This window comes from Cynoglossus semilaevis, chromosome 1 (genome assembly GCF_000523025.1).
Source record: "Cynoglossus semilaevis isolate Cse_v1.0 chromosome 1, Cse_v1.0, whole genome shotgun sequence".
Taxonomy (NCBI): domain Eukaryota; kingdom Metazoa; phylum Chordata; class Actinopteri; order Pleuronectiformes; family Cynoglossidae; genus Cynoglossus; species Cynoglossus semilaevis.
The window spans coordinates 8,443,027-8,451,248 of NC_024307.1; the positions used below are offsets into that span (position 1 = coordinate 8,443,027).

An 8,222-nucleotide genomic window follows, 5' to 3' on the forward strand; every position below is an offset into this window, starting at 1 on the left:
AGCTTAACTGTTGTCTCTGTTCCCCATCATGCTGTTCTTTCTGCCAGCATAATTAACACAAAGTTTTCCTTTTAGTATCTTTCTTTGTCTTTTGTTATAGCCATCAAGATCAAAACTACAAGTCATGCCACATTATCTTCAGAAATACTCCACATAAACAGCCTGGCATTCCATTGAGCTCCCATCTTACTCTGCTTGTGTTTATGTTTATCCGTTGCTAGGACAAAAACATTTCTCCAGCAATTGGTTTGCATCAAGGGAAAGAAAAGAGCTGATTAAGCAGATCAGCCGATCTAAGGAATTAACTTACATATAAGGCTCCAACAGGATGAGAATTAGCTGTAATCCTTCACGTGATCCTCATTTCACTGAAAACCAATGATCTGTGGGATCTAATGATAACTTACTATATCATTCTATTTCAAAATAGCGTGCTACAAGCTGCACTCCATGCTAGTACCCAATAGTAGGTGGTGAAGTAGACTGTCAAGATAGTCTCTAACGGTAGCCCGGTGGAAGTCCCTGAGAACATGTGTACGGCCTCAGGCGACTATGGACACTCAGCCTGAGGCCATATAGGCAATGCTGTACTTTCTTGACAATAGCAGTGGTGTGAGTGTCCCCTGCTCAGGTCCTTGTGAAGATACAAACCCATCCACCTCTTCAGAGCTCACTGATGTTTACAGGTGTGTGGATAGGCCTTCTCTCCCAGTAGTGCACATTTTGTTTTACAAAGATCTACTCTTTAAACTTTACACAATATCATGGCCAAATTTGTAGTGTAGATCTTGATTAGTTCACCAAAACAACTGTAAAAGATTATTTTTCGGCCATTTCTGTTGGTCACTAAAGCAAGTAATTCACATGAAGATACTTGCATAGTGTTTAGTACACATGTGGACTTTTAATACAACACTATGAAGAAATATAACACTGAGAAATTGATTCAGTTTCAATACAAACCACTAGAAATGTAGAACATTATAACTGGGTCTGCCTTTTAAAAGCCATCTTCATGAGATTTTTTTTCCAGTAATCTTCTTCTGAAGAGGAATAAATACAGCAAAATTAACTCACACACACATTAAAAGTCTTCTCAGCCCCATCTAGTTTACTTCGTACAACTACAATACACAATAAAAAGATTCCAACGAACCCAAACAGTGACTTCAATACGGAAACAGCCAATGAATATAGCGTCATATATTAGCTATGAGCTACCATCAAAACAGCTAACGAGGGACGAGTAGTTACCTTAAATGTTGCCATGTTCAACTTACGCAGAAAAAAAATGAAATTTTACACCTAAACTAAACATTCAACAGTCTCAGTGGAAACAGATAAAATCTACAGTTAGATTAAAATGGTTACTCACGCCGTCTCTTAATGCTGTGCAGGTAATCGCTAATTTAATAATCCAACAGAAAGCTCCGATGATAACTTTGTAGTGTAGCTGACCCCAACTACGTAGTTTGCGTAACCTAGGAAGCTGTCGTAAGACGCGCTATCGTCATCTCGCCGTTTATCACGCAATTCAAGCTTTACCAACAGTTTTATCTTTTGTAAAATAAATAAATACAAAACAAAATAAAACAAAACACAACTTAATTTCTGTACTTTGAGCTTTGTGCTCAACATGTTCATTTTGAGGGAAAAAATAAATTATAATTATTACAAAATAATTATTCATTTATTGATATTAAAGAAAGTTAATCACTAAAATTACAAATTGTAAGGTTCTCCTGTCTTGTTGCCTGTTAAACACATGCTGCAATAAGAAGAAGAATAATCTACAAATCTCAACTGCTTGGTGAGTTCAAGAAGAAACTCTTTATTTCACTTTCTTCCTCTGAAGACAAGACCTTATCTACGTAATCATCCAAAACCTCATGCACCACACCATCCATGCAATCGTTAATAGTGGCCAAGTGATAAAGTATGATTAGTAAAAGTTTGTTATGTGACACCTACGGAGGATGGGGAGGAGCATTCAGTAAATGGTACAGCATAAACTTTAAGTGAAAACCTTGCACAGCAATAAAGTGATATACACATGAATAATGCAGAGGCATTTAGTTCAAGGCTTAGACAGTGGTGGAATCAGATGTCCCTGGTGCCCTGAAGGATTCCAGTCGACTACTGAGTCAGTGTCTCCAGTCTAGAATAGACCAGCCCACGCCCAAAGGAGAAACCCAGGGCTGCATGCCATTCTGTCAGACAATAAGAGAGAGACACACATTCATATGAGTGCACTCGCAGACAAGTATGTCCTATTGAGTTGCCAAATATTTAGCCATTAAGCCTTGCCTAAGAGCAGATGCAAATATTATACAATGTCTATTAACATGACTTGTCCTCACATTTACCTATACATTTGTTGCAACATGTTGAACCAACATGGTTCAACAAGTTATATGGTTCAAGTTATAACAATATATAAAAAACAAATTCTGATGATTCCCACTGCATATCCCCCAATAGATTTTGCACAAGCAGGAAAATAATACTGTGCATGTAGATTTTATTTAAATAAGCACATTGTTGCTTTTTATTTTTGGCAATATTTACAATAGTAAACAGCAACTGAAGAATCCTGTACACAGGAGTTTGGAGTATTAAGTTAACAGAACTGCTGACTGCATTTTATTTTGTTGTCTCAGCTGGCCAAAGAATTAACTAATGACTAATTAATTACTGCACATATCCAAAACCAAATCATCCGCTTCTCCTTGCTATGCATATTTTATTTGGCTGGGATTCAGCTCCACTCTATGCATGCAGCACATTCTCAGAACTAAAATGATGTCATCACTTTTGGCTTTAAAGGGGAGACTAGGCAAATCCTTGAGCCTGTCATCCCTCATTTACTTGCTAGCAAACATTATATCCTCTTGGTTTGATGCCTGTGGTACTCATGCAGAAGTGCAGCGTGCATTCACACGTGTGTGTGTGTGTTTAATGTGTTAACATCAGCACTATTTACCAGCTTCATCTCAACATTAAACCATTTGATTTCCATTCAGCCAATGCAAATGAGGCCAGGAGAGGAATCGCCTCTCTAACATATGCAGCTCCTCATTTGCTGTCAGGGCCAGTGAGCTGGGGACAAGGGCGGAGCCACTTTTCACATTGGAATGGTAATTCACCAATCAGCGGGTTGACATGCTCGCCGGGAAAGAAGGGAGAGTCGCACGGCGCTGACAGGGACATCAGTTTCACGAAACATTTCCTCCTCTGCACCTGAAAGCACAGCATAATCACGCGCAAGGGCGATGCACCATGAAATGGAATGGGCGCCCAGATCCGGGGGAGCGGACACAGTGCCGTGTCCACAGAAATGAGGGTCATTCTTTACCCAGAGATGCCAGTGTCAGTGGAAGAGGCCCGGCAGGTTCGGGTCACAGGCAGACAACACAGCTTGTTTTCATCAAACTGGATCATGTCAAACCTTCATCTTTGACATAAAGGGTGGAAAATTGTTTGTTGCATCAATAGTGGACTAAAGTGACATATATACTATTGAAATATCAAATACTTTTCTCATCAGTTTTTGCTATATTCCCTTCATGAGTGTTAATGAGTGTCATCTTTATGTTTACTTAACCCAGGGATATCAAACTCTTGGCCCACGGACTACTTGAAGCCCATGAACCTCCCACATCTTGTCCATGCTAGATGTCTGTATAATGTAAAGATTTTATTGTGGTTAATGTAGTTCAAGGTTCACCAACTATATCTGTCAGAATTTTTCCGGACAATCAAATGAAAAAAATAAAAATCAAATTTTTGTCTAATGTAATGCAAATGGAATCCAGTCATAAATGGTGGGGATTACTGATACGTAAGAAGTATCAGTTGTTGTTTTATTTTAGTTGCTTTAATAGCGGGGACCGCACCATATTTTCTCTTTGATCTGCACAAGTTTGGAATACAATCCTGGGCCATTTTCAATGATTTGGAGGGCAAGATTTGGCCCACGGGCCGCCAGTTGAGGATCAGTGATGTTGATGTTTACTGACAATTGCTGGACACACAAGTGTTTTATTTGAAAGTTACCTGGAAGTTAAAAAAATGTTAGCACAGTTGTTAGAGATTAAATGTTTGAAACTTTTACAAAAATGAGGCTTTTTTCTGGCCTAAAGGAAAATGATAAATTGCTTTTTTTTCAGTCTCTGATGTGTTTCTCCAAAAGATGATGATGGCACTAGAGGCCCCCAGCTCACATGGGTTTGAGCCCCCTCTTAATCTAATCAGGTAAGTAAAAAGTAGGTGAGGATTATTTATAAATCAATTTCCACAGATTAAAACCTGCTTTGTATAAAAAAAGACAACAAAAAACAAAAAACAAAAAACAAAACAAAACAAAAAAAACATTCAAATTAAGTCTATTCAAAATAGAATTCTATTCCTAAGAGGTGTTGCTTTGGCCCAGAGGCAATGTCTCTGTCATTGGTGTTCGAATCCCGGTTAGGGCGGTTGGTACCTTCCAGTGGACTCACCACCCACAGAAAGGTTTAGGGGGGTTGGTACGGTGCAGTATCATTTGGGTGGCGACTGCTGCGACCCGGTAACGGATAAGCGGATGAAAATGGATGGATGAAAATGGATGGATGGATGGATTCCTAAGAGTGGACACCACATAGTCCAGGTCTTGTCATAATGAATTAATGCACCAATCCTGCCAATTAGGCACGACCCAATGGAATCACTACTTCTCCATGAGCCGCCTATGTGTTTTTGTTTTTGTGGGCACTGGCTTTTTATTTACTAATATCCCCACCAGGTCGTGCAACACGGTGAGCTGTATTTTAGCATGCACAGGAACAAATGTGTGCCGAGTGAGATAAGAAATGACTGCTGTTAATAGACTTTGCTCCCAGAGAAAGTTCAACACGACTGAAGAAATAAAGAAATAAATAAAAATCCTGATCTGAATCCTTAAACTAATGCTCTTCACTATCTGCCAGATGCATCAATGTTCCTCCGAGCAATCAAGAAGTAATTCCCTTTATCGGCCGACATGAATATTAAAGTTTTGTGCTGGAGACGCTGAGGGTATAAACACCTCAGTCAGCAGCAGCACCTGTCGGAGGCTGAGGTGAATAGTTGATGAGTGGCTCACGGTGCTGTGGCACGGCTGTTAAAGAGCAAGCCGGCAGATTGGTGGGAACAATTAGCATCCTTGTCTTGGAGTCCTGAGCATCAAACACATGTAAATTTAAACTTGTATGACAGCAACAGGCACTTACATTAATGGTGTTTACACAAAAATGCAAATGAACAATAAACAAAAATATCTGAATACAGAGGGGAGATGGGGGAGGAGACTCCACCGACTGAAGACCTTTTTCAAATATGCAAATCGCAGTTCTCATGACGTGCAACTAGCAGGAAATTAGGAATTACGGAGCAGCATGGAAACGTGCAGATGTGTGGGTATGCGACGCTGCTTCATTAGGACCACAGAAATGGCCCGTCTTAATATTCATATTTTGATAAACAAAAGACACAAATGAAGATGGTCTCCCCGAGGACCAGGACAGAGCTCTGACGATCTCAACGTTCGCCAAAACAACATCAAACTTGAGGACAGAATTTGTCCCTCGGTGTTACACGATTACCCCACACCCACGCACACAGTGAATAAACAGAGAGGGAAACATGCTGGAACATTTAATGTGCATCTGGGGTCAAGTCTGGAAATGCACTCAGAAGCAAGACGACTAGCAGCGGCCGTGAAAGACATCGACACCTGCAGACCATCTATCACGTCTGTCTGAGTTTTCAAGAAGCGCCGCATGAAACGAGTGCAAATAAAATAACAAAATATATGAAACAATCTAATGTTTGGGACTGTGTGGTGAGCGATAGTCACCGCTTAACACACATAATAGAAACACTGTCCTATGTTTTAGACAAATGATTTACACAAGCAAATTGCGAAAACACACACCTTTCTCCCAGGATTGTGTTCAGTTGGTGGTGTGCTGCCATGTCGTGTTGACTGAAGCTTCACAGCCACCGCTGAACCCCAACAGTGTGGAGTGAGAGGTGTTGGAGCCAGTTATCCTCGTGTGGAGCTTTCTATACTGTTGACTTTGTCATGGTGCCATGTTGGATTGTGTCCACTCCATCATATCCATGCCCAGATGCTACATGGGAGATAAGTGGATTGGTGCAGAACAGACTTGTCAACGATCCCATATATTCACTCTGAATCTGTGGATAGTGGAGAACAAACAGACTTTTAAATCACTCTGATTTAGTTTCGGGTGTCTTTTATAATGGACTACTTCACACTGACGTGAAGTTGGCACAGGCTTTTGGAGCTTCAAATGTTTTTGATGGATTCCGATGGCCAGAAAAGTGTCATAGTAGCTACATTTAAAAATGCTGAGCTCATCAAGATTGCAGTAAACCGCCACGGGAATGAATTCTAAAAAATGCCACTGAGCTGCCTTTAGAAATCCAATACAACATGATAAAAAAAACAAAAACCCAAATGACCATGAAGTTTTCCATATTGATTTTGCTGTGTCCTTGCCTTTATTAGAGTAATGATGCACTAGACTTCATAATGAGCGCTTCGAAAGGAAAGAAAATTGTTAGTCTACACCTTTGGATGATTGGATGCAGCCGCTAGCTGCTTTTCTGTTCTTTATTAAGGGTTTATTGCCAGCTGATTATTTTGTGGAATGACTCCCGACAATAACACCGCTGATGCATTAAGTCAAGATAAAAGCAATCTGAATATGAACATGCATGATGGCTACGCTAAATGCACCCAGCTAATGGTTTCATTATTTGTTAATAAAGGGTTAATGTACATTCAAAATTCCTATTTATCCCAACTGTTCTTGCATGTATGGCTGTTAACTGAGGTGATCCTGGGAGATGCATTATTTATTTATTTATTTATTTACAAATTCAACAATAGTTTAGGTATTGAAAAAAAAAACTCTTCATGGTAACAACCTGAGCTGACTATTCAGCAGAGGTTTAAAAATAGAGATTAGTCAGTTCCCCGAGCTGAACACACACACACACACACACACACCTTTACACTGCATGACCCTGTATGTTTTTTGAATCTGGGCCACGTCTCGTCTCTAAGAGTCTAAATCCTAGAGGCTGCCAGTCGACTTCAAAGCGCCTGGGACGCGGCCGTCTTTCTTAACCTCCAAATCTGGCTGGTCTTGTTACAGCTGTGCTGCGGGGACAGTGTAAGCTGTGTTTGCGTTTGTGTCCGTGTGTATGTGTGCGCGCCGGTGGACAGAGTGGGCAGTGTGCTGGGTCTGCTGATTAACCCCTGGGCCAGGGCTGTTCTCCTCAGCCAGACAGATCGGCTTTCGCCGGTCCCGGCCCCTGAAACGGGAGCCCACTCCAACAAGCCACTTCAAAGAGCCGGGGCCAACAGGAATGTCAGGTTCAGAACCAGGGGCAGTGAGGGAAAAAAGAGCAAGTGAGAGAGGGTGAAGCAGAGGCAGGAAAAGGATCATCAGCGTGTGTGTGTGTGTTTGAACACAGGGGAGACGTCGCAGTCTCTTTAGTCAGCTTAAGGATTCTGGACCTATCAGACCTCACCTGCTCAAGCATTTCCTATTTTTATATGCTGTGGTGCAAAGTTGTTGTAAGGTCATTTGGATTCACAGCTGGAGGCTGTGTCCCAGTCACAGCACCTCTTCAGAGACGACGATGATCTTACAGTGAACCAGTGCAAAGAGATCCACAGGTTGTAGACCCCCGGCCTATCCTCTCACCTCTGACCTCAGCACGAAACTGAATGTCTGATGAACCTGGCCAAAAATTAAATTTTTGTATGAATTGTTCAAACACCATTTTGACTAACCCTGAATAGTAACAACATTAGTAATAATATTGAATAGTCCATGGATATCGGACTGTATTTTTTTATACAGGTGGTGAGTCCACTGGAAGGTACACACAAAACTCTGATGAACCTGGCCAAAAATTTAATTTTTGTATGAAGTGTTCAAGCACCATTTGGACTAACCCTGAATAGTAACTAGTAGCATTAGTAATAATATTGAATAGTCCATGGATATCGGACATATTTAAAATAAGATTATATTTCTGTCCATCCATTCATCTTCGTCAACTTATCCATTACCGTGCTGCGGGGGCAGCAGTCTCCATGACTGCCACCCAAATCACACTGCACTGCACCAGCCCCTCGTGAACCTTCCTGTGGGTGGGGAGGC

General features: G+C 41.1%; 1 protein-coding gene across 15 annotated transcripts in view; it reads right to left on the reverse strand.

The window, feature by feature from the left end:
- sox11a (SRY-box transcription factor 11a) overlaps window positions 1-8,222 on the reverse strand; it is a 436,554-nt gene that overhangs the window by 76,855 nt on the left and 351,477 nt on the right. For 5 of the 15 annotated variants that reach the window (XR_003051986.1, XR_003051987.1, XR_003051985.1 and 2 more), the window contains one exon: window positions 7-6,219. The exons of 3 other annotated variants lie outside the window; for them this stretch is intronic. The gene's annotated coding sequence lies outside the window, so the exon portion shown is untranslated. Of the gene's footprint in view, window positions 1-6; window positions 6,220-8,222 lie in introns of those variants that run through there. 7 more of the 15 variants (XR_003051995.1, XR_003051996.1, XR_003051982.1 and 4 more) reach the window with 6 other exon arrangements.